Here is a 17,583-nt window from a genome sequence, read left to right as displayed (position 1 = left end):
CTCTCGGTCGCTCAAAGTTTTTTGTTCTTTCGTGCGTAACTTATGTACAAGCTATTGCCGTTGCTTCGTTACATAGCTTGACACTTGCGTTCGCCGAAATTCTTACAGCTATTGTTTTTGAGCGGTTAACATGAAGAGCTTGACTTGGATGAAATTGGTAGCCAATTGCGTGAGGACTTCGACGAGTTAGCCGTTTCTATTGAAATTGAGTGAAATCGCGAAATGTGTCTCAATATTGCTCTGCTCAACATATCGCGACCAATCTGTGCTGCCCGCGCAGACAGTTAGAGCTAAGGCACTGCCGGCATTACCCTCATTAAAGTTGCCTACGTTCAGTGGTGGTTACACAGAATGGGCCTACTTTTATACTATGTTCACAACCGTCATAGAAAATCATCCGGATTTAGGCCGTAACGCTAAGGGAGTTGTCAGACCAATTCGACGCACATATTCGCGCGTTAAAGAGCACCGAACCAAAGACAATATAAACACTAAGATGAGTAACGCGCATACATTTGAATGCGACGCAAAATTTCTAGCCTGGCCTTTCATCTGGCCTTTGAGGCTTCGTACGGCATGCCTGCCGACTGGTTGTTCGTTCTCCAAAGACCAGACGAACGAATGCCGAAGTCGCGGCTTGCTGATGCTGACACGAGCTACGAAGTTAGTCGCCAGCCTGCCTTCAGCAAAGCTGGTCGATGCTGCTTTGCGTCGCTTCGTTTTCGAAGTACATTGAGCGAAAAAGTTTAGAGCTTACGATCGACGCAAAGTGATTGTACTTTATCCATGAAATGCATGCTTTATTTAAATGATATATTACCCTAGATATTAACAAATAATTTTACAGGAAAATTGAAGAACTTTTATAATTTTTACACAAGGCGCTTCTTGCGCAATAACTATGTTAAGAAAATAGCACACATAGATTGATTTCAGTCTTCTTTTTGGACAGTGTATGCTCGAGAAAAGTTCTTGTCTCAGCCAATAGCGTGCGTGCACCTTTCGTTGTATGCGTGAATGATACATGCATAAGAACTATAAAGTATGTATGTATGTGTTGTTATTCACTGCTCTGGCTTTAGCTGGCAAGAAATTAATTTTGTTAGTTTTCTAGCGCAGATCATGACCTATCCCAAATTTGTGTTGATATATGAATGCATTTTGTGTACTGAGGTTGGCTCCGCAGAAAATATGTATTTCTAAGTCGATGCAAATATTTACATAATTTCTTTAAATTTAATTAATATTATTTATATTCTCTAATTAAGAAACAAAAGAGGGCTAAAAAATACAATTACATATTTATTTGTATAAATAAATATGACTTTTGATTCAATATTTAGTTAGATATTTTATTAATTCAATTTAGATATTGCACTTGCAACTCTATGCCAAAAAGGGCGCCAAGCTTTAAGAATATGGAGCACAAAATGTAATCGATAGCTTACGATTGCATCGAGCTGCCGACTTTTTCCATTTTGCGAAAAATTATTATTTGATCGCATTTTGAATACTTAAAAGTTAACATTCGTGTCAGTGACTTAACGGAAAATTAGTGTGCAATTAAAATTTAGTGTTTAGTGCCAAAATTGCAAAATTCCAAAGCAGAAATACTTTTGGCGCAAATTTCGGGTGCCGGTGTGTCGCGTTCTTTCAAGGGAATTCTGCTTGCCACTTTTAGCCGTTGCTGCTTGATACGACTGGAAAGGTTGCAAGTATCTAACTTAATATAATAGCCTTTTTTTAATTATTATATACTTTACTGAATTATTTATATACTTTATATATACTATATATATTGTATATATTAATACAAATAATTTTGATTTTAATTTTATAATTTTATTTTTTGCATAAATATTGTGTGTGATATTTTTGTAATGGCTGAAAAAAGGAGAGATCAGATAAGTAGCAGCAAGTGTAGCCTTCGTCACTGCCAAAAATCTAGGCGCGACTTTCCAGGAATAAAATTATTTAAGTTTCCAGAAAGGGATCCATCAATTTTAAAACAATGGGCTGAAAAATGCAACTTTAGTGAAGATTTTGTTGCGAACACATCTGCTCTTTTTTTGTGCCAATATCATTTTGCGCCGGAAAAAATTGGATGCAGATATCTGAAACAAGGAGCAATACCAGATCGGAATATGGACGCTGGTAATAATTGCACTAGTAATGCAAATTATTTAAATGTTTTAATTTCGCCCCCAAGAAAAAGAAAACGTTCACAGTCTCCAGCTGAAATTTGTCGTCAGTGTCATAAAAACACAACGACGCTTAAATATTATCAAAAGCAATATTTCTCATTTAAAAAAATTGCTGAAGCAAGAAAAATAAGAATCAACTTATTAAAAAGAGAAAATACTAATTTAAAACAAAAGATCAAAAGATTGAAAGTCAACGCATATGAAAGTCTTATTTCAAAAGTTGATAAAATGGATCTTACAGGAAATGAACAAATTCTGATTAAAATGCTTTTGAAAGAAAAAAAAGGAACATGTTTAAGATGGAACGATTCCGAAAAACTATTCGCACAGGGTATATTTTACAGGTCAACGTCAACATATAAGTTTTTAAGAGACTCTTTGCAATTAAATCTTCCTAGTCCATCATCCTTGCAAAAATGGAACAGCATTAAAAAGCTACAGCCTGGAGACAACGAATGTTTGTACTCGGCTCTTAAAGATGCTATTAAAGGAATGAGTGAATGCGACAAGGAATGCATTCTCACATGCGATGAAGTTGCAATTAAGAAAAATTTGACCTACAATACCTCTGTTGATGCTATTGATGGCTTGGAACATTTACTTGAACGTTCTAACAAAATGGGCAGTCACATTTGCGTTTTCGTTTTACGAGGAATTTTTAAAAAATGGAAATTTATTTTAAACTATTTTGTTCCTGAAACAAATATAAAAGGAGAATGCTTGAAAGTCCTTATTTTAAGAAATATAAATATTGCTGAGAATATCGGATTCACATTAAGGGGTGTAGTCTATGATCAAGGAGGAAATAATAGAAAATGCACCTCATTGTTCAAAGTGACAAAGGAGAAACCATATTTTTATAATAATAATAAGAGATATTATATGTTCTATGACATTCCTCATCTTTTTAAATCTTTGAAAATATATTTTCTACTAATAAGATGCAACTCAACATTAAAAAACGCATTATAGAGCAATGTATAAAGTGCACTAAAGAAAGTGTTTACTCATCGTGGTTTGATGAAAATGATTCATGCTTCATCCATAAAATATCTCTTCTGGACAAACTTATTAAAGTTTTACTATTCAAACATTGTAAATGGACAGTGATGACGGATAGCTATAAAAAGAAAGCAAAACTTAATATACTTTCACATAAATGAACATGTTACAAAACGAATATGCAGGTATATGCCAGATCTAAAAGAAAGAACTTCTATAACAAAATAACATTGTTGGGGAATATGGAAATATTTTAATTAAAAAAATTAAAGCATTTCAAGTCGACTCGAAGGTCATATTTAGTTATGATCCCATTATAATTATAATGGCCTCCTCGCGGTGTTCCCTGGGTACCGATTTTGCATCGGTAGCTAATTCGAGCGGCGACTTTGTTCTTTATAATTCGAACAAAAAATAATAAAATAAAAAAATAAAAATTAATTAAATGTATCTTTGAAAACAACAAATTTGCACTTTTATTTCCTTAATTTATGTTGTATTACTTAAAAATAATAATAATTTAATTAATAATTTCAAATATAAAAAATTACATAAATATTTGCATCGACTTAAAAATACATATTTTGTACAGAGCCAACCTCAGTACACAAAATGCATTCATATATCAACACAAATTTGGGATAGGTCGTGATCTGCGCTAAAAAACTAAGAAATTGTTTCTTTGCCAGCCAAAGACTTTGCCAGAGCAGTGGATAACAACACATTCAAATATGCTGTTATGTATGTATATTCACACGCATACAAACATAATTGCTTGCGCGGCCCTCATAGAGCCGAAGCTGAGAGCACATTCTATTTTTAGCTTTTTCGTTCTCTCGGCTGTGAGAGCGCAATGCTACAGATTTCGTTTTCGTTCTCAATTTTCAAAAAATCAAGCTTCATAGTAGCATTTTGTTGTATGGCGTTACTCATCTTAGTGTTTATATTGTCTTTGACCGAACATTCGCTGGATGCATCATTGTACAGATTATTCTACAAAAGCTGGACCCAACATCACAAGCCAAGTGGGAAGAAAGGCTAAAGGATTCGACATTCGTCAACTTAATACCAGCGTGGGAGCACATGGCTACGTTTGGAGCAGAGATGCCGAACAATGGATACCGTAAATTTTGCCATGGCAAGCTATGCCCCTTGCCATCAGGTGGGAAAACTAACCACTAACCACGACGCCCCTGTCTGCGTTTTTTGTGATAGCCCTGGTCATGGCATATATAATTGTTCCGGATTTGGAAACTTGTCCCCTGCATTACGGCTTAGGGAGGCAAAACGACTTCCATTGTGCTTGAATTGCCTAAAGAAAGCCATCAATTGCGATCATGCAGCTCTGGATGCTGTCGGACCTGCGGGGCGAAGCATCACTCCCTGCTGCATTTAAATAATTCTGGGTTTCCGTCTGGTCAGCTGACTGCGTCTGCTGATTCTTCTTCAATTGCCCACTCCTCTTTCGCTAAGTCGTCGCCATCTACCTCCACCTCTCTTGTTGCCCAGTATTTCAAAAGTGATGTTGTCCTGTTGGCTACTGCTATGGTGGTTGCTAAAAATCGCTTTGATACCTTTTGATTCCTTTGTGACAATTTTGTGTGGATTTTATCATCTATTTTAGATTTTCTGAATGTGGCTGCAAATGCAAAGGAAGTTAAATTATAAAGCTCTCTTTCGATTCTTTTATGTAAAATCCAAAAAAAAAAGTGAATACAATAAACTTAATTAACAGTAAGAGCCAGAGCGCCGCACTCTCTGCTTACATTTTCAGACAAATTCAGTGGCTTTTTCAGGTGGGCGCCCTGGCTGCAGGAAGCGCTAGTCAAAGCAACATGCATAAATATATATATAAAGTCTACATACATGTTGGCTACATTAGCTAGGATAGCGTTTAGATTAAAAAGCGAATAACAAATAGCAAAATAAAATTTACTTGGATGCGCCGCGCCCCCTTAGTTGGTGGCCGCAATGGGCACGTAGTTGGGCAAGGAGATGCTGGCTGGAGCCGTATTGTTCAGTGCCGACTCTGTGGTCTTCAGCTCCTTAGTGTTAAGGCTTGGACGCGAATTGCGTTTGCTCTGTGGATGGCCGCCGTTGTTAATGGGCGACGGTGTTTTGGTTGTAGAATCTGGCAGAGAAGACACACTTTGCGACTTGTCCCCGCCGGCGCCGAATTCATCGCTAGCGGAACGTCGCGCCTTGCTCAACAGCTTCAGTTAAAGAAGCACAAGTCCTCAGCCATTGTCTCTGGTCTAGGAGATTCTCGTTTTGACACAGAAGGAAATACGGTCACTATAACGATACAGTCTCGAGTATCTGAGTACTCAACATGCCTCACAGCCCTGATAGCGCCTACCATAACTGATAACTATCGTAACTGCAAACTTGAGTCATGTTCTGAAGAACGTGCTGATGAATTCGTGCGTCCATTTTGGGAGATAGAAGCCTGCTTGGAAAGTACACCTACCACATCAAAGCAAGAAACTGATTGTGAAGAGCATTTCTTAAGGACTCATACGATTCCCTAGTGGCCAATATTGAGTTCATTTACCCTTCAAGCGAAGTTTGGAACGCAAACTACAAAATCGTCCAGACATGAAGATTCAATATTGAAATTTTCTAAAGGAATACTTGGATCTGGGTCATATGTCGCCTGTCGCTCCAGATTATAGGACTTTGTCAATATTTTCTTCCTCATCACTGTGTCTTTAAAGAAGACAGTTCAACGAAAAAGTTGCGAGTCGTTTTCGACGGCTCCGCAGCTTCCTCGTCAGGATATTCATTAAATAAACTATTGATGGCTGGTACTGTTATTCAAAGCTCGTTATTTCACATCCTTCTTCGCTGTCGTAATTTCCCGGTCGCCCTAACAGGAGATATTGGTAAGATGTATCGCTGCGTACGCGTTACAGCACCGGACGATTTTCTCCAATGCATTCTGTGGCGAGACTCGCCAGAACAGGATTTAAAGATTTTTAAGCTGGATACAGTTACATACGGAACAAAGCCAGCGTCATTTCTCTCTGTCCGTGTTATGCATCAGCTGTCTGTGGATAAGGAAATTAACTTCCCAATTGGATATCGGATTCTGCGGCGTGACTTCTACGTTGACGACCTCATTTCAGGTGGTGACTCCATTCAAAAAGCAAAGGAAATTCTTAATCAGACGGCTGGAATCTTGGCAAGTGGGGGCTTCAAGCTGCGAAAATGGTGTTCAAATAATGATGCTGTTTTAGAAGGGATACCCGAAGAGGACATAGAATCGTCTCTAAAGTTTGATGATGAGAGCGACATCGCCAAAACTCTTGGACTTGCTTGGGACTCAGCGTCGGATCGGTTGCTATTTTCGTTCTTGTCCATTCAGCAGATCTCCAAACCATCTAAAAGATCGACCACAAGCCAGTTGTCAGCTGTTGTGTTCCAAATCGCGTGTAGCTCCTCTGAAAAAAATCACAGTTCCAAAGCTAGAGCTCTGTGGCGCCGTGTTATTATCTAATCTCATGCGTGAGATATCTAAAATGGCACTCTTTGATGGAAAATTCTACTGCTGGTCGGATTCTTCTGTTTGCCTTTCCTGGATAAAGACCGAACCCTGCAAGCTCAATGTGTTTGTAGCTAATCGTGTTACAGCAGTTCAAGAGCTAACAAATGGCATGGAACGGAGCTTACGTTCCTACTTCACTCAATCCGGCTGATATACTCTCGAGACGATCTACACCCAGTGAATTAAATCAATCGTCACTGTGGTTCAACGGTCCAGAATTTCTATGTGGAAACAAATTGGACTGGCCTGCTTCTTGCTTGCCAGAAAGGCCAGAGCTCGAGCTAAGAAAAAAGGTCCTTGTTGCGTCATCTCCCTTCGTTGATATATCTTCCACTTGTGAATACGCTAACTCATTTGATACAATGCAGCGTATATTCGCATATATCTATAAATTCATACACAAAAGCAGGCATCCTGGACTAACAGTGTGTGATATACAACATGGGACCAAACTCTTACTGCGGCTCGTCCAGAGAGCACACCTGTGGGAACAGATTAAATCACTGCGATCGAAAAGAGCTGTTAAGCCATCCAGTTGTATCGCATCACTTAACCCTTTTTTTGATGAGTTCGGCATTCTTAGAGTTGATGGGCGCCTGAAAAACTCTTCGCTGGATTTCGAAGCTCGCCATCCAATAATTCTTCCGCGGAACCATCCCATCACAGATTCACTCATTACAAGGTTTCACAATCAGGACTTAAACTCTGGTCCACGGGCACTTCTCGGTCATAATCGGTTGCAGTATTGGCCGATTGGTGGAAGGAAGACCGTATCCAAGGTGGTTGGCAAATGTGTGAGATGCTTTCCAAACCACGATTAGTGGAGCATGTAATGGCTGATCTTCCCAAGGAACATTTGACTGCATGTTGAGCCTTTGAAGTCTCTGGCGTTGACTATTGTGGATCATTTTTCAATAATTCATTGGCGTTCGCACCAGACCTCCTGCCGGATGCGGCGGTGGCAGTGCCGACGCTCCGTCAGCGTCAGAAACCCAGTCAGACACCTGTTCCTCAGTCATACTGATCCCTTCAGAAAACCGTACCCCTCTATACTATAAGGCTTACTAACCTTAATACAAAAAAAAGGTCACAAATAATTCCTATTAAATAGATAAATAAATAAACAACGGCATTCAAGGAACGCTTGCTTGAAATCTATTTGGCTTCTGTCGAACTTCTGGGAACCTCTGGGACATGCTGTGTGACAGATACGGCGCAGGATCCAATCTATATCGTCCTGGGTCACCTGTTTCCGAAACTCATTTAACTACGGCCAGCACACACCGAACGTAAACACAGAGTGGGACAAAATAAATAGTAAACATTAAACAAACTCTAACAAGACCTACCCTAATATCACATTTTATCACAGGTTAATTTGTCATGGCGGCTACCACCAGGCTACGGTGAACGGTCGCGAACGTTCGCCAACATGCGAACGTGATTTACCGCCATCAACCTCGACAAGAAAACTCTCCATGTTAATGGACACCATTGCAAGATCCGTTTCCGTCGGTCTTCTGGCCATTCTTGGGATATGCTGTGTGACAGATGCGGCGCAGGCTCGATTCTATATCGTCCTGGGTCACCTGTCTCAGAAGCTCATATGACTACGGCCAGCATACATCCAACATGGACACAAAATGAGACAAAAACTACTAATTGAATAAATAACATCTGACAAAACTACTCTAATATCACTTTTTTTTTTATCCCGAGATGCCTTTGTCGTTGCGGCCACCACCAGGCTACGATGAACGGTCGCGAACGTTTCGCCAACAGCCAACGACAAGAAAAACTTCTTATGCTCAGGGATATTCTAGTAATCTACATATGAACGGATGGCGTGGAATAACAAACTAACTTTTCCTTTTCAGATTCCCCTGGCACTGGCCGTAACCTTTGGGTCGTCTCTTTCGACGCAACCTCGGCAATGTATTCCCTTCTTTTCTTTTAAGTTAAATTTTAAATAACAGAGATGGCAAAAAATAAACTAACTTATCTTAATTATGTACATATTTCTTATTCTTATTCTACAGCAGTTCAAATGGGACCCAGAGTTGGACTGCCCCTCGGGTTCACTGGACCCTGCCTCTATGCTGGGGAGTGGCAAAACGCTCTTGGAACGGACTCACTTTGGTGATGTGGGTGTGGTCTCGCCTGTGTCCGCTTCGTCTCTAGGTCGTCTCTCGGTGTCGGCGACGGTGCGAAAAGACGTTGGCACTCGTCGGCGTGCCTTCTAATGCGGATCCCTCTCGCTTCGATGATATTGGCCGGGCCACAGATAACGGCTTGTGAGGCGGGAGAAACAGCCGGTCGTCCTCTGCGTGGCTCCTTGGTTGGCATTTTGATGTTCATTATTGTATTTTATTTTCATTTGTTTATCTTCGTCCAGCCGATGCTCTTTTGGGTCAGGGACGAGTATTAAATGAGCGAATCTTTTTTTGGTGCACGACACAAAGTTTTTTCTTTTTATTCACGGCCGACGATTTTGAGAAAATTAAATGTTTTGCGCTGCTCGATGTATTTTTTTTGTATATATATATATATATATATATATATATATATATTTACTACGTTACGTGGCGTTATTTTATTATATGGGATTTAATTTTGTAAATTTTTCCGGCGCCATTGATTTAAAGTAAAATGACTGTGCCATTTCTTTTTGCCTTGCACAATGTTTATTTATTTAAATTTAATTTTAATTTTCTTTCAAAGATGCGCTTGCGCACAACACGCTTGTCATTTGGGCACCATCGGTGACGAATTTCGGCACACGCATACATTTACGAGGCGGGCACCGTTGCTGCCCTTCTGCACAGCTGCATTTTTTTGGGTCAACGGCTCAAATGAAGACCAAGGGCCTATCCAAGGGCAGGCGATCCGCTCTCTCTACCATCTCTTAAGGAGCGAATCGGGCGGTCAATAGCAATCGCACCTTTTGGCGTCGTAGATCGCAAGCCCGGCGTTGCCACTTTTCAATAAATTGAGCGCCGCTATGTGCCCGGCTTCACCCCCGATACTCTGACCCTATGACAAAAGTTATCAGCGTGGCCGATAATCAAGATGGCGCCCAACTAGGAAAGCTATCGATGCCGATAACGTAAAATGCAACAAATAGCAGCAGAGAAAACAATACAATCGCAATTGCAATGCTGTTGATCGAATTCAATAAAGACACGCTTGAATGTGTGTGTGTACATGTATACAGATATATATACATGTATACAGATATATATATTGTGAGGCGGCTAATCAGACCAGCCACCCCACAGTTTTCACGGCAAGGAGCCGTCATCCCTTTGGCCCAAATTACGGCAAGGAGCCGCTGGCGGGAGAACGTATTAATTTTCTTTAGTTATAAGTATTAATTATATTAGGTTAAGATCTTAGTGAAATAAGAGGCAAGGAGCCATGAGTAATATAAGCAGTTCGATTAGTAGTAAAGAGGCAAGGAGCCGCGAATATTATAATTGATTTAAATAGTGAGTTTGAATTTAACCGCCGGCCGCCGCTGCAACCGTGCGTTGTCGATCGGTTGCTCAACACCGTCTTTGAGAGCGCAACTTCAATTCGGCGGCGAAGAGCGAAAGCTCCGAGGCGAAGTTGCGAAAGCTCACGGCGAAGTTGAGCGGCCGAAGCGAGCGCATGGCTTGCCGGCGAGCGTGCCGGCACTTTGGAATGAACATCAAGGGTGAGTAGAAGTGCTGCGCGAGAGAAACGAAATCATAGATGGTATAGTGGAGCGCTAGGGCTCCAGAAAACAGTGCGGCAGGGTTTAGCGTAGGATTTACGATAAGGTCGGAATGAATAATAATGAATAAAGTGCCAACGTTGTAATTATCTAGAAAGTGTTGGATTATTCTCTGTCTCCTGGTAACCCGGCTTACCTTAACATCGGAACTAACCGGTGTTCGACCTAACCTCGAACGAGGGGCATGCGGTACGAGATTGTGGCTCCGGGGTGGGCATTACTGGTTGGTGTTTAGGTAGTGGAGTTGGTGCGAGGCCACGGCCCGCTAGTGTAGTTGGTGCGAGGCCACGGCCCGCTAGCATAGTGGTACGAGGCCACGGCCCGGCAGAGAGATAGAGTGTTTAGGTAGTGGAGTTGGTGCGAGGCCACGGCCCGCTAGTGTAGTTGGTGCGAGGCCACGGCCCGCTAGCATAGTGGTACGAGGCCACGGCCCGGCAGAGAGATAGAGTGATTAGGTAGTGGAGTTGGTGCGAGGCCACGGCCCGCTAGTGTAGTTGGTGCGAGGCCCCGGCCCGCCAGCATAGATGGTACGAGGCGACGGCCCGATGGTGTAGGTGTGTAGAAGTAGATCTGGGTTTGGTTTGGTCAGGATACTCACCCCCCCCTTAAGCCCTCACTCCCAGCGAAATTATAAATAACTTGTAGCTCGCTAGACCTGGTAAGACTGAGAATTATACCCCGGCCAGAAGCTTCCTTACAATATATATATATATATATATATATATATTTAGATTAAAAGAATCGATGATTGTTTTTTTTTTAAAAAAACACATCTGCTTATTTGTAGTGCTTCTTAAGAACTAACTTGACAAAATTTGGCTTAATATTTATTAGGCTCGAACTGCCGCTGCTGCTGGCGTTTTGTCGCCGCTGCTGCTGCTGTCGCCGTTCCCGCTTTGCGGGAATTTGATTGTAGTCTTTATATTTTCTGCTACTTTTTCTTTTCTGTACTATGGTGTGATTTTTGAGCTCAATCTTTTATCTATTTTGACATATACTGTGTCTCCTGTCTCGTACTGTTTTATTATTTTTTTCTTGCTGTTATGATATTGCAAATCTTCATTCTGCTCTTTTTTAATTTTTTTTTCTGATTTTAGTTCTTGTATCTTCTAATTCCTGAGGGTCGCTAGTACGCTGAGTTCCGAAAAAAATATCTATGGGTTTTGTGTTTACCGTGGAGTGTACGGATTAGTTGTATAATTCAACTGCTTTGAATATTAGGTCTTCGAAATTTACACATCCGTCATCCTTTTTTACACTTCTCATTATTTCGGTCAGAGTTGAATGGAATCTTTCAACTTGATCATTGCTTACTGGGGTGTATGGCAATGTCGTGTAGACGGTTGCTTTCAGTTGGTTCTCCAATAGGAATTTTATGGATGCGGAATTTAATGACTTCTCGTTGTCCATAACAACTAATTTCGGCATACCAAAGGCGATCATGACATCACGATGGGTGCTTGATGTCTTCGGCTGCTTTTGATTTCAACATTTTTATTTGAACGTATTTAGAAAATTTGTCTATGAAGGTTAGGACAATGTTTCTTTCGGTAGTGTACAAATCTATATGAATAATTTGACCGGGGTAGGAGGGAATGGGTGTCGGTTGCAGCTCGCCTTTTGGCGGGTGCCTATCGTACTTGATTTCCTTACAAGTTTCGCAGCTTTTTGCCATCGTTTCTATCTTACGTTTCATGTTGGGAAAAAAGAATTTGATCAAGATTTGAATTTTATTTTCTATTGCATTCCTGTGAGCCCTGGTGTGTTCTTTTATTATTATTTCAGTTTGTTCGTCCTTAGAGGTGACGTCTTCCACTTGTTTTTGCGTGTATCGTACTTTGTAGGTGCCGAAGTGTAAGGGGTTGATATTCACGATTTTGCCCATAATGCTTCCTGATGTGAATAGTCCATTTATAATTTTGGGGTTAAGCTTTGTCCTTAGTATTTGTATTAAGCCTTTTTCAGAATAGTCAGGTTTCTGAACTATATGTCTATGGTAGGTTGGAAAAGGTATTTTAAACTCATATGATTCTGTATTTGAAGTTAATAAAAAAAGTTGGTTCTTGAAAACGTTTATTGGAACTTCCATGACGGGTATGAGGTTATGTGACGAGCTATCGTCGCTATGTACCGTTGCACTTGTGCTATTTATTTGAGGGTTTGGGGGATTTCTGGACAAAGCAACTACGTTTGAAGTTCCTGGTTTGTATCGTAGTTCATGATTGTACTCTTCAAGGTAGCTTTTTCACCTTTTGAGTTTCCCATTGTGGTTCTTGTTGCTAAGAGCGAAAGTTAAAGGCTGATGGTCGGTGAATATTATTACTTTTGAAGTTCCTTACAAATACATGCGCAAGCTCTGTAAGGCCCATACGATGGCTAACATTTCCTTCCGCTTTGGAAAGTGTACGCGATATGTAGGTGATTGGCTTACCGTCTTGTTCTAAGACTGCTCCGATAGCGTAGTTTGATGCATCGGTTGTTAAGTGAAAATGGTAAAGCCTAGAAAATCGACTTCGGTTTGAAAAACTCACATTTGTCGATTTGTATTTTCATATTCGCCTTGCCAAGGGTCGTGAAGATCATTTCTAGGTGTTCGGCGTGATCGTTCTCGGACTGACTAAAGTCGATAATATCGTCGATGTAAACGTAGCATAGTTTTCCATCGTGAACCCTTACTTTATCATGTAAGGCCCTCTGGAATATTGATGGGGAATTTTTCAGCCCAAATGGAAGTCTGGTAAACTCATATTTACCTCCGTTTGCTGCATATGCTGTTTTTTCTATATCTCTCTCCTTGAGTGTAATTTGATGAAACCGCTCTTCAGATCGAGCACAGAGAAATATTTGTTCTCGCCCAATTGTTCGATTTTTTCTCCGGTTTCAGGGCTCGGATACCGATCCGAAATTGTTACCGCGTTAAGTTTCCTATAGTCGATGACTATACGATACTTTTCTCCTGACGCATCGCCTTTTTTAGGGACCACCCATACGGGTGCATCGTACGGCGACCGTGAAGGTCTTATAATGCCGGCGCGCAACAACTGATGTAATTGTTTTTCTACTTCTCCTCTTAGAGAAGCAGGGTTGGGATAAGGTGTATAGCAACACACCGGACAGTCAGATGCCGTTCTTATCTCGCCTAACACTTTCGTGGTGTAGGTCAGTTTTTCGTCTGGGTCTGCGAACAAGTCTGAGTGTGTTTGACTGATACGAGCTGTGAGGTTTTCCTGTTATTATTATTGACCGCTTGAGTTGCGAGTTGTTTTATTTTAATTCTATAGTTACCATTTGTTATTAATATATCGTTTTTAACGTCAATAACAGCGTTAAGCTGTTTAAGGGTATCATTACCTAATATCCCATTGAAAGTTTTAAGTGTGGGTAACAAGAAAAATTTGATTGGCTTATCTTTTTGTGAGAACAAACTAATGTAGGTATGGTGTGTTATTTTTGTTTGTCCACCAACTGAGTTTGCGAAAAATGTCTTTTCGTTCTGTTTAGGATTCTGAATTAAGTTGCGTTGGATATAATTTTGGTTTGAACCGATGTCGATGAGGAAATTGAGTGTCGTTCCGTTCCCCGTTACACAATTGAAATAAGGCAGCGAGGAAAAATGTAGTCTAAAAAATGGACATCTGAGGCCTCAACCATGGTCTGGTTATATTCGATTGTGCCTTCGCATGCGGTCTGATCAGATAAAGCGGTAGCTCCTTCTAACTCTGCGCTTTAGAAATAGGCTTGTTCATTAAGGTCTGTGTAATTTAAGGCACACGGTTCGGTCTCTTCTACCGCTGGCTCCAAAGCTTCAGTAGCTATATGAAACTGTCGTGGGAATTTCGGAGGAGGTCCGATGTTCCAGTATGGGGGCGTTTACCAACGAAATCGTTTGCCTGGGGCCTGTTCATATAGTTAATATTTCCGGTCCGCATGGAACTCTCTAATTCCATCGGTACGGGTTTGGGCTCCGGGTTTGGAGCCATTGGGCGCGGAGGCGCTGGTTAGGGTTGTCTAGGCCCAAAGAACTGTTGGGGTGTAGCGTATTGTGCATATGGCGGCTGAGAGAATTGTTTGACTTGTTGAGTTATTGTTGGTTGTGTAGTCAGGTAGTTCGCGACTAGTCTTGGGATGTAATACAGCGTCGGATCAAATCTTCTCCATTGTCCGGAGCTATTATTTGGTATAATTTTTGGTGGTTAGTATTTAGGATTAGGGTGAGCTGAAAAATGTCTAGGTTGTAGAGGAGACGGTTGTTGTCTAATTTTGGGTATAAAGGAATTTCTCTGTTCTTGGTTCTGTACTAAGCTGCACAGATGCAGTGCTCATATCCTTTGGCTCCGTGATAGCCAGGAGTCGAGGTAAATCGCTATTTAAACATCGCACGAACGTGTCCAAGGCTTTGCTTGGTAACTATTCGTCAAAGCCTTTGCTATTTCTGGTGTGTCTTCTTGGACACTTAGCTGATTAAGAATCAAAGACACCTGGTGGTATACCGTTTGGTAAAATTCAGTAACGGACAGACGACCCTGTGTCAGTGAGAACATCTGATACTCGAGATTTTTCAAATCTCGCTTATCGGCGTAATGTTCTATAGGGCACTTGGAAATGGCTTTCCAATTCATTGGGGTGTTGTACGACTCAAGCACAGTACCCGCTTCTCCTATTACTTTATTTCGTATGGCTAGGGTAATTAAATAATATTTATAGGTATGCTCTTGGCCCTTATAAATGGCTATTATTCTTTCGACTTTTTTCATCCATGACCCGAATGCGGTTTTATCTTCTGAGAATTCTCTTATTAAACACGTTATATCGGGAACCTTTCCTGAATCTTCACCCTGAGTCGGACTCGTGAGGGGGATATCGGCTAAATGCTCGCCATTTTCTCCATTGATGGGCTGGCGTATTATTTCGCCTCCCAGAAGTGTGTCCTTAATTAAAGACAAAATCACCTGCTTTAGCCCTGGACTGGCGTATGGGTTACTAGATGAACCAAGTTTCATATTAGCTAGCGCGTCGGAAGGATCTTTTTCCTGAATTTTTGATGAATCGGACAACTTGAGACTGTTGCTTTTTTTTTTTTTTTGTATTATTGTAGAACCAGTGGCTGGTTCTCTCTTTCTATTCTGGAGAGTCCCTTGGGAGTCGCAGAATTGGTATGTTGTACTGCACGTGCAGTGTTTAGTTTACTTATCGTTCTACGTTTTGTTATTGGGCACTTGATGCTTGGGAGGGGTAAAATATAAAAATTATAACAGGGTTTGTAGATAGGTTTATCGATCTTAAAATATTCCAAAGTTGAGAAGCAAAATTGTAAAATTAAAATTTTTCTTTTTTATTTTAAGTTATATATTAATCTTATGAAAGTATTTATGTTTGTTTTCTTGATTAATTTGTTCTGTCACTTGAACACTTATCTTACACGATAAGTAACATTTGGCGAATCTCCCACGCTGGTCCTTTGGATTTATTCCTTTTTATCCCGCGGTGTAACGGCAAAGCGGTGTAGCGACGGCGGGTGACTGGGGATCCTGCGAGACACTAAACGCGTGGTACCCTGTGAACTGGTACTACAGGTTGATAACGACCGGGAAACGTTAGAGGATAAACGCAGCAAGGATTGTCTTTATGGTTTGCACTCGCGCTGTGACTGTTTTGGAGGCACTTTTCGGAGTACTTAAACTTTCGCGCTTTGTGGCTCCTTTTGAGGCACTTTTGTTTCGCGACGCGTTATCCTTTGTTGGTTTCGACCCGGTCCCTGCTCGGGCGCCAATTAAAACAATCGTTGATTGTTTTTATTAAAAAAAAACACAACTGTTTATTTGTAGTGCTTCTTAAGAACTAACTTGACAAAATTTGGCTTAATATTTATTAGGCTAGAACTGCCGCTGCTGTTGGCGTTTTGTCGCCGTTGGTTTGTCGCCGCTGCTGCTGCTGTCGCCGTTGCCGCTTTGACGCTCCCGCCCAATTGGTTTGTGTCGGGTGTCCAGGTTGAATCCCACGGTGGAGCTGTCCCACGGTGGCTCTTAGGAATGCACTGACTTGGCGCACGTGTCGATTATTGGTCATGCACCTTAGCCGTGAACGTAGGGCTGGGTGCATGAGAACTTTCTCTTCGTATTTGTAATAACTGTTCTTAACTTATATATATAACCACAAGTTTTCTTTTAATAACTTCAGTGTTTCTTTACCGATCATGATGTACAGTAGATCTTATTATACTATTGAATATTTGTATATTCTCAAAAATTCAATTGCATTAAAATTGTGGCTTAAATTGGTATTGCCCACCAATTGCCCAAAAATGGCTTATTTACTTGAATTATAGCTATGTGGTGTTAGCGGGGAGGTGGCGATAGCTATAAAATGATAGATATATATATACTATTCTAGAAGCTACATGTCAAGTTTGGCGACTCTAGCTCTTACTATTTACCAAAACTGCTCAAAAAACAGTATTTCGATATCGATTTTTATCGATTACTGGAAACGGGGCAAGTTATCGAATATCGGATACAAACTCGTACTGCGCGGGCACTAGGAGGACCTACTTTTCAAATTTCAAGTCTCTAGCTCTTATAGGTTCTGAAATCCTTGCGTTCATACATATGGAATATATTTACTTTATGGTGTCGGAGATGGTTCCTTCTGCCAGTTAAGTACATTTTCACAAATTACCCATTATAATGGGTTCAGGGTGTATATAGAAGCCGTTATTTACATCACGACAAATATGATTTACTCTATTAAAAGCAAAATTTACATCTGCAGTGTAATGTATTGTTAAAAATAATCCAGTTAAATTTTGAATAATTAAACATAATCCAAGTAATGATCTAAAATTTCATCATCATGAAATATTAATGGGGCAAGTAATTCAATTACACCTAATTCAGTTTTTACACGGTAGATTGGTTCCAGAAAAAACCGTGTATAAAAAAACTTTGATCGTATGCAAAAATAGGTGATTGGTTCCTTATTTCGAAAATCTATTAAAATAAGTGAAAAACAAGGATTTCTTAAGAACAAATATTCATGTTTATTTTATTTAATCACATAAAAGTTAAAGACGAAGT

The 17,583-nt window shown here is 40.5% G+C and overlaps 1 long non-coding RNA gene across 1 annotated transcript; it reads right to left on the bottom strand.

The window, feature by feature from the left end:
* Positions 1-4,781: 4,781 nt before the first annotated feature.
* On the bottom strand, positions 4,782-5,395 carry LOC135430048 (uncharacterized). Its single transcript, XR_010436524.1, has 2 exons — positions 5,143-5,395; positions 4,782-4,845 (listed from the first exon to the last, which is right to left on the bottom strand). It is a non-coding gene; the product is annotated as an uncharacterized LOC135430048 (long non-coding RNA).
* Positions 5,396-17,583: the final 12,188 nt, after the last annotated feature.

Source organism: Drosophila montana, unplaced genomic scaffold (genome assembly GCF_035044405.1).
Source record: "Drosophila montana isolate Dmon_TW-CO22-7 unplaced genomic scaffold, ASM3504440v1 contig_2841_1, whole genome shotgun sequence".
Classification (NCBI taxonomy): domain Eukaryota; kingdom Metazoa; phylum Arthropoda; class Insecta; order Diptera; family Drosophilidae; genus Drosophila; species Drosophila montana.
This window is presented reverse-complemented; position numbering and strand designations above follow the sequence as displayed.